The sequence below is a fragment of the Maniola jurtina genome, chromosome 15 (genome assembly GCF_905333055.1).
Source record: "Maniola jurtina chromosome 15, ilManJurt1.1, whole genome shotgun sequence".
Lineage (NCBI taxonomy): Eukaryota > Metazoa > Arthropoda > Insecta > Lepidoptera > Nymphalidae > Maniola > Maniola jurtina.
This window is the reverse complement of record NC_060043.1, coordinates 8,247,508-8,265,620: the sequence shown is the minus strand read 5'-3', so window position 1 is coordinate 8,265,620 and position 18,113 is coordinate 8,247,508. Positions and strand designations below refer to the sequence as shown.

The window sequence follows — 18,113 nt, the reverse complement described above, 5'->3', positions numbered from 1 at the left end:
ACAAATGCTTTATAACTGCTTATTATGCTGATATCACAGTACATCGTAACACTGTGCTGATATGATGCACAGAATAGGCGAATGTTTGGAGACGTAGGAGTTTACGAATTTAGCTACTAGGTTAGTTAAGTTTATTTTAGTAAAAAACAGTAAAACCTTGAATTACCTTGCCGTAGCCATAAGAACATTAAGGATACCCATTAATGTCCTAATGTTGTTCTAGACTGAAAATTTATTGCCATTTTCGTGGTTTTAGTAGTTATCAGTGGTTACACTTTGGCATTGATTAATTTGATCCCAGATTATACGCCTCTTGTTAATTACAACCGTGATCATTTAAATGAAAGAGACTACAGTAGAATTATATTAAACAAGCTGATGCCGGCGACTTTGTCTGTTGACGTTTTCAAAGTGGTTTTCAGAAAGGAAGAATATATCTCTGTGCCAAATTTCGTCCAATTTGGTTCAGTAATAAACAATAATAATTTGAAGAAATCAAAAAGAAGACAGAAAAAAGTTATTATGAAATTTTTTTCTACCTTTATTTTAGATTTATTGTATGAAGCGCCATGCAATGCTGACTAATGCAAACACTCGTATGATGCCGCGTAGAAACCAAAGGGGTATGGGTTTAGTAAAAACTGCCATACCCTGTCCAGGTTAGCCCACTTCCATCTTAGACCATCACTTACCACTAGGTGAGATTGCAGTCAAGGGCTAACGTGTATCTGAATAAAAAAAAAAAGGACGACAGCTAGTATGAAATGCCCAAATGCTTCCATTTCGATGTCCGAGCCGTCCCCAAGGTGTTAATGGAAGCCTAAGCTGCTAAAAATTAGATGCCCAGTAACGGCTGAAAAAACCGATTGCTCTGACGACAGTATCCGATGGACGTTCGACTTTAGCCTCATAAATCCTTATATGTATTATTACTCGTATATATACAAACGGCTATCTAATGCTTTCTTAGTTTCTTTAGCCGGTAGACGTAGTGTGTTTTCTAAGAAACTAACATTTTGAGCCTTCAACATTACCGTTTATTTTTAATTTCATTAAAACCCCAAGGCTAAGCGAAACTGAGTCTTTTCTTCTCACACTCAACTCACATTTTCGAAGAAAAGGCCGTATATCTATCTATATTTTTAATGACACTGCGGCTGTATGGGCGCACAAAGGAGCTTCGTTAATAGGGTCCCCACTTCTCTAAAAGGCTTTGAAAAACTTCTTTTGCCGAGACAAATATTTCTTCCAATTCTATTGAAGCTTTTATAATACATACTTGCTTGATTTTCCTTTTAAAATGCTCACAAGAGTAGATTTCTCTGCTTTTATTGGTATAAAAAACAAAGGTTTTCATAAAATGTTCAAATTGATGGTGTCATAATATTCTCATTAAATCTTTAGAATAAAATAAGATCTTTGGTAAGATTACATTCTATGGTAAGACATTATTATTATGCGGTGCCCCGGAAAACGTGTGCCATACAAAATGACAGCTATAATTTTTTTTTTCGATCGAATCACCCGACAGAACAGGCACTTCCAAAATCAATGGAACCACCCCACTTAGCGTACCTACTAGGAGTTAAAATTTATACTTTTTTCAAATGGTTCTTCGTTGATGGCAGATGTCTCATCACTAGCATCCAGTTTCGAGTACTGGTACTTGCGCCAAAATTACAAAAATCAAGTTGCATCAAAAATGAGGTTGGCAATCGCAAGTCCAGCGTGTCTACTTGTATTAGTAGAGGTCAGTATGTATATTCCAATGATTGCCAATACCAATAAAAAATCCAACATGAGTTCCTTTATCCGGTAAAATAAAATGGTCTACATCGCAACATTAAATTATCTACATTATGCTAAGTATTTTGCCAATAAAAATAAAGCTGAGGTTGAGAAAAATTTTGGCTATAAGCCTGGACCACGATAAGTGTAAAAACTTGGCAGCAACTCGAACAATTGATAAATGAATCACTTTTTTCTACTTTAATTGCCAAACGATTGTATGAAATTAAAATTGCTACCGCCTGAGGCTTGTAATATTAATTTCATGAATTGTGGAGTAAAAAATGTTCAGGTGAGGATGTATAAAATTTTTTCCATTTTATTTTACGTCCGGTATAGCGGAATATACTTTTGTTTGTTTTATTTTACAGTTTTGGGAGTATCGAAAAAGTTCATTCTTATTACGTAAAAGGGCATATTTTTATGTACTGCATATTATATTTTTTTTAATTAGTTAAATAATCTTAGTTTTTTATTTCTTGGTTTCATACGGTCAAAGATCGAATCGAAAGTTTCGTACTTTATTCCGAGTATTTTTGAATCGCTTTTAGAGTTCCGTACTTCAAAAGGAAAACGGAACCCTTATAGAATCACTTTGTTGTCTGTCTGTCCGTCTGTTCGTCTATCCGTCTGTTCTGTCTGTCAAGAAAACCTATGGGTACTTCCCGTTGACCTAGAATTATGAAATTTGGCAGGTAGGTAGTTCTTATAGCACAAGTAAAGGAAAAAATTAGAAAACCGTGAATTTGTGGTTACGCCACAAAAAAAATTAAATTGTGTTCCTGAAAAAATAATTCGTATTTTCAATTTTCAAAGTAAGATAACTACACCAAGTGGGGTATCATATCAAAGGGCTTTACTTTTAATATTCTAAAATACATTTTTATTTATTTATGCGTAATAGTTTTTGATTTAGGCAAAATTTCGAAAAAATAACCGAGTACGAAACCCTCGATGCGATGCGCGAGTCTGACTCGCACTGGCCGGGCTTTTTTTGTGGTACGTCTACGTTAAAATAGTAAAACATAGTATTTTTGACGTGACAACGTCTTATAATTCGATAGAGCCGGCTGCACGCACGAAAAAACATGACTCATGCGGCGTTACCTCGCTCTGAGGTAACGCCGCATGAGTCGTTCCATGTAAGGCTTGAAGTGCAAGCGAGAGCGCGGAACGAGCGACAAAGAAGCACAAGCCTTTGTTGTCATGTTCAACTATCGTCAGTAAACCGACTTTACAGACAACCAATTTTTTATCTTCTAGTTCTGTCTATAAGTTAGATATTATCGGTAGTCTGAGATACCTCTTATATTCCTACACTTTGTAGATTTAAAAATAAACACACGAGGTTAAGCCTACCATTTTTTTTTTGTTTTCCAGGCATGAAAGTAACTGTCTATCTGCTTTATTTATCAAACGTCTTTTCTAACTAAAATATACCTCAAACGTGGCTATTGAAACACTATTTCGATGTGTGAAGCATTTGTTGTCAGTCACAACAGCAGCATGGATGTAGTTAAACTTAAATACGCGTTGTATTTCTGTGCTGGAGACGAAGAGCATAGCATTGCAACTGTTACAGTTATAGCAGAGTTGCACAAATAACTATTTGTGCAGTACCCGTACTGTGTGGTGTGTTCGTATAAATAAACATGTCTGAAGAGATCTCATCTCACTATATCCATACGGTAGGAAGATTCGGCAGATCGAGCGATCTTGTTGCTAGATTCGGTATATTTGTAAATGAAGACGAAACCTTTTGAAACCGTTTGGCTCTGAGTCTAGTGTAACGGTATGAAAACTCGACTTGAAATAAGTTAAAAGTGAAAAACATTTTGAAGTCACAGTTTTTTTAATGTCGAGAAAATATCCGAGTACGGAACCCTCGATGCGATGCGCGAGTCTGACTCGCACTTTCTCGTCCTTCTTTGATACAAGTCAAAATACAACTACTTTGCAAAATTCCAGTGCTCATCGTCCATCCCCATCATCAGGCTCTTGTCACGGTATGTTTGAAAATAATTCCTAAAAACAAAGCAAAATATAAGTACGCCTTCATCATCAGAGATGTACCATAAAATAACATACTGTCATCCAAACCATACGTGTGTATATTAAGCGACAGGTCGAGATGGCAATCGGGGTGGGAACGCCCCACACACCCGTATAGCCCCCGCGCTAACCCAGTGCGGGATAGCGCGAGAGACGTGAGTCGTCTACTCGTTCTAAATTACTTACTTAAAACTTTTATGTATGGAAGAACTGGATCATGCAGTTGAACTTTAACATCTAAGTATATGGATAAAGCTATTTTCTCGTCCGGTCAATTTGGACCTGTTGTAGTAAACCCTAACAACATACCTACATATGGAGTAGTTTCGGGTGGAGTTCTTTTATAGCGGTCACAGTACAAGCCGTAAACAAACTATCCCGCACGGGTTCGAATGTAATCAGAGGTCAGCGATAATTTACTTCTGATACTAGAGGATGCCCGCGACTTCATCCGCGTGGATTTAGGTTTTTAAAGATCCCGTTGGAACTGTTTGATTTTCCGGGATAAAATGCCTATGTCAATTACAGGGACGCAAGGTACTTCGGTACCAAATTTCATACAAATCGGTTAAGCGGTTTTTAGGAATCCCGTGGGAACTCTTTGATTTTCCGGGATAAAAGATACCTTATGTCCGTCCCCGGGATATAAGCTAACCCTGTACCAAATTTCGTCAGAATCGGTTAAACTGTTGAGCTGTGAAAATGTAGCAGACAGACAGACAGACAGACACACTTTCGCATTTATAATATTAGTATGGATAAAATTATGTTTCTCTATGTTTTTTCCTTAAGTAAATAACAAGCTTTGAAACGCTACACTGGAATTTGTTTGGTTGAAACTAAGTCTTTCTTTAATATATAGCTAAAAAACTCGATAAGATAGGTACGTAAAACTTGTCTTGAGTTAGGTTCTTCAAAACTATTTCATAACATTGTGCCCCAAACTTTTAGTACGTCTACTCGTCTGAATAGGAGGTATTTTGTATCATATTATATTATTACGGCAGTACATTCATTCACTTTATATTATGATTGATACTTGGATGTCCATGGATTGATTGTTCCATTCCATACAATAGGTCCAAAATTCTTCAAATCAGTCTCGCTATCAACTAGGTAAAAAACTGTTGGTATAACCAAAAATTGATGATAGAAGCTGTGAGTTTAAATAACTCTCTTCTGTTTTCTAACTCTATTTAAATAGTCTGACGGTTATAACTCGCGTGTGTTTTTAAATTGTAAATAAATCAATCAATGTGGTTTCCTTAAATAATTTTGAGCTTTTACAGGGAAGATTTACATTATGTAAAACAAAATCACATCCAAAGCTCGCGGACAATTACGAGTACTAGAATAGTTACATATTAAAAGATCTTCAAATAATCCTTTCACTTTATCCATACTAACTAACTAGTAACTATAACAGTCGCATGACAGTAGGTACCTACTGCATACCTACTATGTGCAAAGTTTCATAATGCTTTGCATAGGAAACTTTGCATTGTTCGGCGTTGCATTGTATGTCGTAGCAGTCGTAGTTCAAAACCGGATCCTTCACGTCATTGAGTAAAATTCAATGACAAGCACAGAAGATATTAACAAATCCTTCATTTTATACACAAGATATAAATAAAACCCGACTGCGATCGTCTTAACAGGGCTCTCTCCGTCACTCGTTTCATACAATCGTAGTTCCAATTTCATTTGAATATTAAGCAACTAAAGTCCATGAAATTTTGCAGACATATTCTAGAAACTAATATCTGTGTCTGTGGTGTTTTAGATTTTTCTAAAAATATGTAGTTTTAAAATTACAGGGGCTCAAAGATTTGTATGAAAATATTTAAGACCGCGTAACTTTGAAACCAAATATTTTAATAGAAATCTGGAAAACCACAGACATAGACATTAGTTTCTAGAATATGTCTGCAAAATTTCATGGACTAATGGTTGCTTAATATTCAAATGACATTGGAACTACGATTGTATGAAATGAGTGACGGAGAGAGCCCTCTTATACGCTGAAATATTATACTAAAATTGTTTTTCTGTCGTTTGGTATATTTAAATGTTGTAGTACATTTATATTTATAACTCAGAATTTTGTCCTCTTTCATTTGACACCCACTCGATACAATAGTAAAAATAAAATTTTAGAGATCCCCCACTATTTTTCATGTAACAGGCGTTAGGTCAATTTTTTTTCTTAAAAATGTAGCCTATGTCACCGGCCCTTTACGACGAATCGATTGACACCTCATTCATCAAAATCGGCCCAGTAGTTTTGGCGCTACGGTGGAACACACTGAATCTGGATACAAACATACACACCCACATACATAGACTGATAAAATCATAACCCTTCCTTTTGGCTTTGCCGCAGTCGGGTAAAAACTAGCCAGTCACCTTCCTTCTTCTTTATATGCAATTTTCCCGTGCGATTTTGGTCATTATTACGTGAAAATTTTCAGGAAATTATATTATAATTGTGGTTCGCCTCTCGAGCATTCATTACAGAACTACTACAGCTGCAGCCTACAGCAAAATAAAGACCAGTCCATAACGTTGAAAGTCTAGCTCTAGTACTTTCTATTTTACCGTGTACGATAAGGCACTCAATAAATTTATTCTCGCCAAATTGGGAAATCATATCTCAACTTTATGTGCACTTTCGCCAGGAATCATTGCTCGATGCGTTTAGATTTATATTAATAAGATAACAGCACGTTAAATCAAAGTACGGTTATTTAAGTATGAATCCTATAAAATCGTGCAAGTTTGACCACTAATGAGATCAGTGAAAACTATAGGGAATGACAAAAACCGGCCAAGTGCGAGTCAGACTCGCGCATCGATTGTTCCGTACTCGGGTATTTTTTCCGACATTTTAAGTCAAAAACTATTACGCTTAAAAATAAATAAAAATCTGTTTTAGAATGTCAAGTAAAGCCCTTTCATATGATACCCCACTTGGTATAGTTAGCTTACTTTAAAAATTGAAACACATTTTAATTGTGATGTAACCACAAATTCACAGTTTTCGGATTTATTCCTTTACTTGTGCGATAAGACCTACCTACCTGCCAAATTTCATGATTCTAGGTCAACGGGAAGTACCCTATAGGTTTTCTTGACATACACGACGGACGGACGGACGGATAGACAGACAGACAGACAACAAAGTGATCCTATAAGGGTGCCGTTTTTCCTTTTGAGGTACGGAATCCTAAAAATAGGTAAAAAGAACAATAAAACTTGAAACAATACTGTATTGCTTTTAATTTATCATCTAAAAACGAAATCCGCGCCAGTTCCAACACTTCGAACATAACAGCGCATTGTACGAATGTCCTTGTTTGTAGAACAAGCAATACTCCGATTGACTGTTGTCATTGTTCAGTGTAGGGTGCAGCTGCGTTGTGGGTGAAATTTCACAACCTATACTCATTGGAAAATATATTTACTATCATTTTATGAAGGCACTCTTTTCACACTTTTGTTTTGACTGTTTCCACTTTACGGGTTGGTGCACTTGTTTTTGAAGTACTTATTTGCTGCGAAATTCAAAACTGGGTGAAATTTCACAACCTACATTCATTGAAAAATATTTACTACCGTTTTATAAAGGCACACTTTTCACACTTTTGTTTTTACTGTTTCTACTTTACAGTTTGGCGCACTTGTTCTCGAAGTACTTATTTGCTATGAAATTCAAAATTTACCACTTACAACTTTTACCGTAACGTAAAAGTTTTGGATGATATTAATAAATAAAATCTTTGATGCCAATAAATAAAAAAGATAGCTTCTATAATACGTCAAACCAAGGAGCTGGGAGCCGCAAAACCTACAAAAACTGCATCTGATTGGTGCTGGCTGTACCTACCTACTTATTAGAAGACTTGTGATTTTTGCATTAAACTAGGTAGACACAGCAAGGTTTCGATAATGGCTTTATGTTTTATAGAACAAAATTGTAGTGTAGTTGTAGTGTAGCAGTTTCAGCTATTTAGTTTTAATCATGAAACAAGTGCTGCATACCATTTTTTGGGCAGATAAGCGTTAATAAAGGTTGGGATATCAGAGCTTCAAAAAATTCAATTCATTTAGGAGTTGTTTATTACATACAACAGCGGACATTGCCACCAATATCAATGTTTGAGGAGCAAGCGATACCTCGATTGAGTGGAGTCATTGTTTGGAGCAGAGCGTACCTCCACTGTGGGGAAAATGTCATAGACTACAAAGACCATGTTAGTCGATATCGCACGTTTTGTACTGTTGTGCTTTGGTGTCGAATGTTTACACAATACCTCCTTTCAGATAACATGTTACTTCTACAGTGTGTAGTGCACTTTAGAAAATCGCTCTACCATGATAGAGTTTGTCGATGAAAAGCTTGATTAAAATGCTCAAGTTTTTCAGATACCATTTGAAAAACTCCGGCATTTTAATTAAAAGCTGGAACCTCTTGCTTTTTATTCATATCGTCTACTTATTCATATCCATGCCTACTAGTCCGTACCTACTTATATTATAAATGCGAAAGTGTGTCTGTCTGTTATGTTATTACAATAGTCTACTATTATAATAACATAATTATTTGCATAATGCTAACGTTTAGTTTGATTTGGTTAAGATGTGGCTACTCTTTCGATTTATTTTTGTATGAGTGAGTTGTTAAAAATCGAATGTCGAATCGAATCGAATTAGTATGAGTCTCAGTGTAAATAAATAAATACAAGTTTATTCAGCTCAACAAAAACACAAAAAAAGAATAAAAATAAAAATATAATTCATACAAATTATCAACTAAACTTAAAACTAGAAAATATTAAGACCAATATTGTGTCTGTGAGTTAAAAGGGCTCTGCCTCAGCAAAATGCTGCAGTAACTGACTACCGCCGCGATGATTTTCAGGCATGACCAAGTGTGTGAGTATGACCAAGACCCATGCGCTTTCATATTATGACGGGATGAATTTAGGTATATTATCTCCAACATTAAACCCAGGTGTCAAAGTAGGAAATGGACTCACAGACACACTTGCAAACGTAAGAATTGAGATTTCTCAACGTATGACTTTAAAAAAAATTAAAAATAGCGAGCAAACGAGCAGGTAGGTCACCTAAACGTTAAGTGATTACCGCCGTCCATGAACATTTGCAGCACCAGAGGAACCGCCGATGCGTTGCCGGCCCTTCCGGAATTTGTTGGTATACGTCCCTTGAATAACCCCATGTTACAATCTAGTGGGAACATGGATCATAATATTATGTTAATACCTATTATAAACATCAATAACAATTAACTATACGTTGATTGCTAGTCGTCTGATTCAGAATTGAAACCATCTTGAAACCTTGTACGTCAAAGGACAAAACTGACAGACGAGTGGGTTCAAGACTTACGAGTAAGACTCCAGTCCCGCGGGAAATTATTGTCTTGGAGTCATACCAGGCCGCTGTTACTATTTCTTTATTCAGTACTCTGTTCTGTTATCTCAATCGATAATTATCGTCCTACTGTGAACTTCCGCTATTATTTTCATACTAGCTGATACCCACGACTTCATCCGCGTGGTTATAGGTTTTATTGAAATCTCGTCAGAACTTTTTAATTTTCCGCGATAAAAAGTAGTATATGTGCTAATCCAGGGTATAATCTATCTCCATTCGAAATTTCAGCCAAATCCATTTAGTGCATTTTGCGGTAAAGAATAACAAACGTACACACAATCTTGCGCCTTTATAATATTAGTTGTGAAGTGTGGTTCTTATCATAATTAAATGCACCGGATAAAACTATTACATCGTTTCAGTTTCAACAAAAATGGTTGTAAAACAGATTGTCGGTTTAGTGGGCGCCAATGCGATCATTGTTAGAGCTTGCAAGCCTGCATTGCTTCAAAAATTGCTCGCCAGGAAATTGAATCGAATTTTGAAGATACCATTTTACAAACGCCGTTCAAAGAATGAGCGCGAACTGGGAAAATATTGTTTTATCGAATATTGTTATAACTCCGCTAGAAATAAAGTTAGGAAGCTTTTGTTATTGAAAGATAGGTTTGCTATAAAAAAAAATGCTTGACGAGAATCATACCTGATACTCGTAGATAGATAGATGGAGTAAAGAGTTTAATTTGAGTTTGAAAGTATTCATATATAGAAGGTAATTCGTGGCCAGAACTACAGACTTCAGTACCCTTAGTACAACATTGAACACCGCATACATGGTTAATAGTATCGACTACTCCTGATTGCCAAGGTTAACGTATTATTTTATAGTACAAGCTGGACCTAACTGTCCGTTTTAAACAGAACGACGATACCAACATGTGGAAACGTAGGTCCAACTTTTGTCTCACTTACACATTCACAAAAAAGTGGGACAGATATACGCTGCCATTTTGTCTAATTTGGCATATATTATTTCGTTTTTTGACGCTATTGACAGATGATTAACAGCGTGACAGTGACAGTCAAGCGACACCCACCGCCACACTCTATGGTATGTTTGTCTATGGTAATTCATCTATATTCACTCTGAAATCACTAAAACACTGGTATCCAAAGCCAAATTTTCGTCAGATTAAAAAAAGTTACCGTTCTGTTGTCTGTTAAAGTGAAAATAAATAAAAGCAAACTGAATGAAAGGATTTTAAATTTTAATATACAGAAATTCATTTAAATAGTTATTCAAGAACTATTGATTATAATATATATTGTATTTAGGTGTGTAGGCACTATTTAAATAAAATGCAATGAGTAATAATATCGTATGTCAGCTTTATATGTACGTTTACTCTCTTGATATCACGTCTACATAGGTTTTTTTAGAATAATAGCACTTAGTAACTAGATTAGTATGTACTTAATAGGTACATATAACTATCTACATACCAATCTCTTGTTTTGGATAAGGGAAGTGAGTAGTGACCCAACCTATAGTGAAATCACAAGTGTAAATTAAAAATTTATAACACCCCCGACAAGTAAAGGTTACAGTAACTAGAAAAGACTAGAGATATAACTATCTACATACCTTGATTTGAATTAGGCAAGCAAGTGGTCAGGTTTCAAGAGTATCTAGCCACCTATAGTGAAATCATAACTTCATTATTATTTTGTACCTACTTAAATAACTAGTTATATTCAGCCAATTGAAACTTATTAGGTCTTTTCTAGTTACTTGTAACCTTCACTTGTCAGGGCTGTTATAAATTTTTAAATGTTTATGCTTAGTAACTTACAAATATGCAGAATCAGGACATTGAGTTTAAGCTGTATGTCAGAATAAAGTGTATCTGTTTGTCTGTCTGCTAGCTTTTTACAGCCCACCTGTTCAACCAATTTTGACGAAAGGTACAAAGTTCTTGTATGGCGGATCTTCTTCGTGGAGATGGACATTGCTGATGTTTTATTACAGAAAATAAAACAGTTCCTATGGGATAAATCCGTGCAAATTAAGTTGTCATTATTATCATTTATTTGGTATGGAGTATTTGGTGTCATACTGGACTACATAGACTAGGTATCCTGGAAATCAAAGAGTTAGCACTGGATTTTTAAAACTTAAAAGGGCATCATGTAGTTATTAAATATTATAAATAACACTAAGACTACTATCTATCTTAGTAGATAAATAGTAAAATAAGAAGAATTTTACCTAATTGTCTAATTAGCAATTTAGAAAATTAAAGATCAATAATTCCTTTTTCAGTGAAACCTGAGCTTGAAAGCCTGTGGATTAGTGCCTAATCCACTTTGCTAGAAGACTGCATTGTGGTGTTCCTGCATTAAGACTACACTCTACAGAATAAGCTCCCATAAGCTGTCAGTGCAGTAACACTCCTGTATAATTTTGTAATAATATAAAAATTTAAAATTAAATAAATTGTTTTTATAGCTAGAACCAGCAAGAAACTCGACGGTTGCTCATTTCAAAGATTTGATATACTGAATGAGTTATTGGTTAGGTTAGAGAGCTGTGGCAGGCATGCCAGTCTTCATTGTTATTTTTTTATAACCACTTCTTGAATGACTTACCTCCTTCCCCTTTTCTCCTCACCCTATCGAGGGTAAAAGTTTTACCAATATCAATTGTATCAAAATTAAAAAATTCAATAAAATAACCCTAAGAACTTTTATTTTTAAAATGAAATAAAACAAATTAAAACAATCAAGATTTAATGACTATTACTTAAAGATCTATACCTTACACCTGAAATAATATTAATACCTAGGTACTTTTAGATACCTACCTAGGTATTAGGTACCAATAGGTGCATAAATAAGTAGGTACCATACACCTGTATAATTAAGTTACATAAGATGTATTTAAGCACCTACATCATAAACAGTTCTTAATATATGTATAGGTATTCTACAAGATTGATGACCTCGGGTTAGTCTTGAATTGAGTTAGGTAGGTACTTGGGATCAGGGAGGCAGGCATCATAATCTGGTAATAATACTGGTGATCTGCAACCTGAAAAAAAAAATTGATTCAGAAAATATTTAATATAAGCTACATAAAATTACATAGGGAGGTTCATTTAACACAACATTTCACTAACTTATGCTACGCTTATGCCATGTTAGGTAGGTAGGTACCTACTTGCTTGTCTGAGTGGATGCAAGCTGGCGTGGTTCCATCATCAATGGATGCAAGGAATGGTAGGTGTTATAGGTACTGTTTGCAATTGTATAAGTATACCTACCTACTTCACCTCTGTGAGGTAATAAGTTTGAACAACATGTACTGAGTGTTTAGGTACCTACCTAGGTGAATACTTTTAAACAACTACCCAGCTGTGCAACAAGCCAACTCACTATGGCTTTGCACAAGTACTTACCTAGGTAACTATTCTGGTGGAATTTTAATAGATTAATTTTATTTATCAGATATTATGATGTGTAGTACCTACTTTCTATAAGTGAATCCAATCATGGCAAAATGTTCCAGGTAAGTAAATGATGGTAAAACAGCTGCAATGAAGAAATTTAAATAGAATAGAACTAAATATTCTGATAAAGAGACAAGTACTAATGAATTTATCACTCAGGAATTGAAAAAACAGAGTAACACCTAAGTACCTACCTGCTTATACTTGGAGTCACACGTATTATGTACCTACTATAAGGCTTAGAATAATATTATGTAGATATAGGTAGGTAGCGTACCTACCTATTGTGCATAGACTTTCTTAACTTAGCCTCAATGGTGAGGGTGATATGGTAGGTACTCTTTGTGGTCAATCTTCTAACATTACAATTATTCTACCATTAGCATTTATCATTTAGCATTATTAAATGCATTCTGCAAGCCGATGGCTATCGCTGCACAAAAGGGATCGTTCGAGATGCACTTATTATCATTTCAGTCTACGGACGTCTGTCGTCTAGGTAGGTACTTCTAAATGTAGGGTTTTTCAAAGAGGTTCACCACACCCAGCCTTGAGGCTTCCTGTGCCCTCATCCAGTCACTTAACGTTACTCTGTAATATCGCCAGTCAATGACACGGTATCCCACACTACACTTAGGTAGGTTCCTGAGGTACGCTGTGCTTGTACCCAATCTCCGCCCAATACGACAGGCATGGATTGTTCATTGCCACTTCAACTTGCTGGTGGTTTGGGCTATGTTAGAACCTTTCTTTGACGGATGCACTATGTACATCACAAATAACGCCGCTGAGTCAAATTTAGTTACACAACCACGACGGTTAGCTTTCACAGTCTGCTTGATCATTCTCCTCGCCTCCCGTGGGCAAATTAAGGCCCAGGGACTTATAAAATTTCATCATTTTGTTTATTTATCACTGCTCTCAAGCTTCTCTCACTGAGTATTTTTTGGTGAGTTACAATTCGACCACCGACTCGTAAACTTACGCGAAAATGACGTCATTTACTAGTTTTAGCGTGTCAAATTGGTGTCAAACGATGAACTCGTGGTTCGGATTTGCTGGTATTGATGTGGTGTTGGTATTCGTGTCGACGAAAACGGCTGCCATTCTCGATGGTGACGTATTAATGTGGTATTTGGTATGGTAAAGTAAAAGATATACTCGCATTTGCTCGATCAACTTTAGTTCGTAATGTTTCCGCCTGTGTCGCTGGCTGTAGATGTATGAAAAAACTCGTTTTCGAGTTTAGTATTTTAAAAACTGTGAAATCTTATACTAGCCATACAGTATAAGAGCCCCACACCTTACAGCTCGTTCACACAGACTGCGTAAGCGTGGTGTAAGCGTGGCGTACCTAAGCGTAGACGTAGCGCGTACCATTGCGTTGTAATGTATGGAACTGTATGAAACATGGCATACCGCTTGCGTGGCTCGAACGTTCACGTAGACGTAATGCGTGCAGTTATTTCTACGGATTCACGCGCGTCACTACGCACGTGCCACGTGTACGTGCTGCATACGTAATTGGTGTGAATCGGCCTTTATTGTACACCACAAAATTAATACAGAAAAGACACATACAAAGCAAAACAAAATATAGAAATAAAGAATAGAATATCGAACGAGAGAAGGTAAACCGCGGGAAAGGTCAGAGAAAAATGATGCACTCAGATAGTGATAAAATATTTTAAACTTGATTTTCTTTGCGATTTTGTCACCGTAGATTTAGGTATTTTGAAGATAGTATTTTAAAGAAGCTAACACAAAATAAAATAAGCATTTGATTCACACAACATCCGCCAAAGGCATCTTCTTTAGTAAAATCGTACTAGGATAATATCATCTAGAAAAAAATGATATAATTTTCAACAGAGAAAGCATTCACTCGTACCTCGAAAGGTAAAATGCTCTTCTGAATATTTATATACGCCGGAGAATGTTCATAAGACTTCAAATATGTCTGGAGGCCGAATATATCTCGGAACGAATAAAACAATTTGGCTACCTATATTTTGTCTAACTTTCTTGGCCACAAAAAAATTACAGGTAAAAATACGTTATACCTAAAGCTATTTTCTGGTAAAATTGTGCGTCGTTAGATTTTCTTTCATAAAATTTTATGTAAAAACTGATTCTTTATTTTATTCGATCCTATTATATTACAAATAGCTTATGCCCGCGACTTTGTCCTCGTGGACTACTTTTTCAAACCCTTTTACCCCTGAATTTTCAAAAATTCTTTCTTAGCGGACGTTTATTGTTCAGTAGTTAAGCTGTGTGTTGACAGATCAGTCAGTCAGTCAGCTTTTCCTTTTGTACAGGTATAGGCATAGATGATAGATTTCTGTTTAATTGATTTAATTTAACAAACACACTAATCTAAAGCAATGCTATTAGTCGCATACATATTCATAGTATGCAGAGTATGCATCAAATCGCGCTTGCACGGTAGTCAAGTTGAGCTTCCGAACAAATCGGAGAACCCTTCATAACATCCGAGCCACGTAGGGCTATTATATGATTATTGATTGACACATTCAATACAAATTTTACAATTTCATTCCAAAGAAGCTATGATTTGAACTGCTAAATATTTACTATGAATTATTGAAAAGTTCAATTCTTTACATTTCCCGTAAAATCTGCAATTTTAGTTACGTATTTCCTGTTTTACTGGAGGTACTGAAATATATGGTACTGTGAGTCACCAAAGCAACGGCCAATTACACGTTTTAAGTATAACAATAAAAAATACCATTGCAGGCATTGTGGAGTTATTAATAAAGGTATAATTTGAGCTTCCGGTTCCGAGTCGGAATAGCCACCAGTTACGCAATTAAAGCGTATGAAGCGGTCCAGCCCGCCGAGATTTGCATACAGATACGATATTACAGCACACGGCTTTATGGCTACACCATGACGTGCGTCGTAAATGTTAACTATTTTTAACCCCCGACCCAAAAAGAGGGGTGTTATAAGTTTGACGTGTGTATCTGCGTATCTGTCTGTGGCATCGTAGCTCCTAAATTAATGAACCGATTTTAATTTAGTTTTTTTTTGTTTGAAATGTAGCTTGATCGACAGTGTTCTTAGCTACAATCGAAGAAAATCGGTTCAGCCGTTTGAAAGTTATCAGCTCTTTTCTAGTTATTACTGTAACCTTCACTTGTCGGGGGTGTTATAAATTTTTAATTTAATTTAAGGCTTAATATATTTTAAGGCTATTTTACGCCGGTGGAACACTTGGGCCAATGCAGCATGCTACAAAATGAAACACTAATTTTGCGGCCGTAAGCAACACACGGCAGTCTATTTTAGGCCAAAACTACATCGTGCTGTAGTATTAGAATATTACTGCACGACCAATCTGCGAACGATTCTTGCTACATGCCAAATTTATTCAGCCATGTGGCATGTCTTAATTTCGCACTGCATTGCTCTAGGGTAAATCGGACTTTATATTATGTTTTGGCACTACATATACTATTTATTTTTTATGTTTGATTTATTAAAATTAAAATTAGAGACAATATGAGAGCCATTTGAATATTGGATTTTTTCATCCGCATGAATTAAGTAAGGTATTTTATGAATTTTTCAAATTCATTTCTCAGTAGAGTTTCACATTAGTGAGGGAGACTACCCGCGAAATCTTCAAACTTCACACTAATATTATAAAGGCAAAAGTTTGTGTGTATATGTGTGTGTGTGTATGTTTTTTACTCCTTCACGCAAAAACCACTGGACGGATTTGGCTGAAATTCAAAATAGAGATAGATAATATCCTGGATTAGCACATAGGCTACTTTTTGTCCCGCAAAATCAAAAAGTTCCCACGGGATTTTGAAAAACCTAAATCCACGCGGACGAAGTCGCGGGCGTCAGCTAGTCAGATATACGTTTATATCACTTTTACGCAATCAAAGCCGGCTATCTGCTTGTAATAAATACACAAAACCCGTAGAAAGAGAGCTATCAGAGGGAGAAATTATTGATCAACTGACCGTCCAGTCCCCTTCGAACTTGAATGGCTGCCCCTTCGTAATCAAAACAGTAATCAAACTGGAAGCGAGATTTAAAGTTATAACTTCATTAAAATTTTGAGCTTGAAACACACGCGTTTGCAACTGCATAGCAAAGTGCCCAAAAACATTGTGTGGTGAAATTATTATTTTTCTTGTGATTTTGTCATTTCGTCACAGTGATTTTAGAGTATATCAGAGTATTTCAGAGTATAGAAATATCATTTCACAGGAAGTGATTTTTCAATTTTCACATTTACAATCGATTGCTACTAACATAATTAGGATAATTTAAATCTATCTTAATTTATCTAGGATTTTTAAATAAATTGAAGTTATTAAAACAATATTATCTAGGATTTATGATCTATATCAATAGCGCTGATATTTTATAGGTGGTTTTTACGGAAAGTGATTTTCGCACATTCTGTTTGCTACATTAATTAACTAGATGTTCTTCTCTTTCTAACAGCAGCGATGCGAGTGTTTTCGCGCAATTTTAGGACTTTGTGATTTTTCACAGGAAACTTTAAGTAAGGTAGCAAATGTTACATATGAAAGAGTTTTTCACGTGATTTTTCACCTGCTACTTGTGAAATGGTCCTTGTATTAAAACATCTAGAAGTCGCATTGCTGACGCAGTGCGCTACCGTTACGCGGTTGGTTTGTTTCAGCCTTTAAAACAGCATGTTCCAACCCGTCCACATATGGTTTTGGCAGTGTAATTACTTACAAATTCAATTAAATATCAATTTGTTACTAATAATATGAGAGACAAAGGCCTTTCATTGACTTAGCTGACGTGGGGGCGCTACATAACAGAATTTGTTATAAATAAACATAAGTATAGAAGTTTATTTCAACTAGCAAAGACTTATATAGGAAGGACATTACGTGAAAAAATAATGTGGATCACTAACTGCATGGTTTCTACAGTAGCTGAAACCTTGCAAGTTGCAACAGCGGTTCACATAAAAGCATTTAAGCCTGCTGGTTTTTTAACGAAAATAGGTAAGTACATAATTTTACATTAAGAACATCACACATAACAAATACCTATAACCGTGTTTATTTAATTTAATAAATATTGTGCACCTCCTGTTTTGAAGTAGGCTAAAAGAAAATAATTGGAAATCAATCATCAATTTCAATAAAGTGAATAACGCGACGAGGCTCGATATGAAATCAGCACTTGAGACATTTTGGTTAATTGAAGAGGTTCGCTACTAATAAAGTAAGATTCAAACTTATGATGATTGCGATGATTTTCAGTCAATAGATAAGTTTGAATATACCTAACTGTAGAAAACCTCTTCAATTTACAAAAATGTCTCTAGTGCTT

At 35.6% G+C, this 18,113-nt stretch overlaps 1 protein-coding gene across 1 annotated transcript in view; it reads left to right on the top strand.

Annotated features, from left to right (window-relative positions):
- Positions 1-18,113, top strand: part of LOC123872652 — an 87,030-nt gene that overhangs the window by 2,324 nt on the left and 66,593 nt on the right. The gene's annotated exons all lie outside the window — the stretch shown is intronic.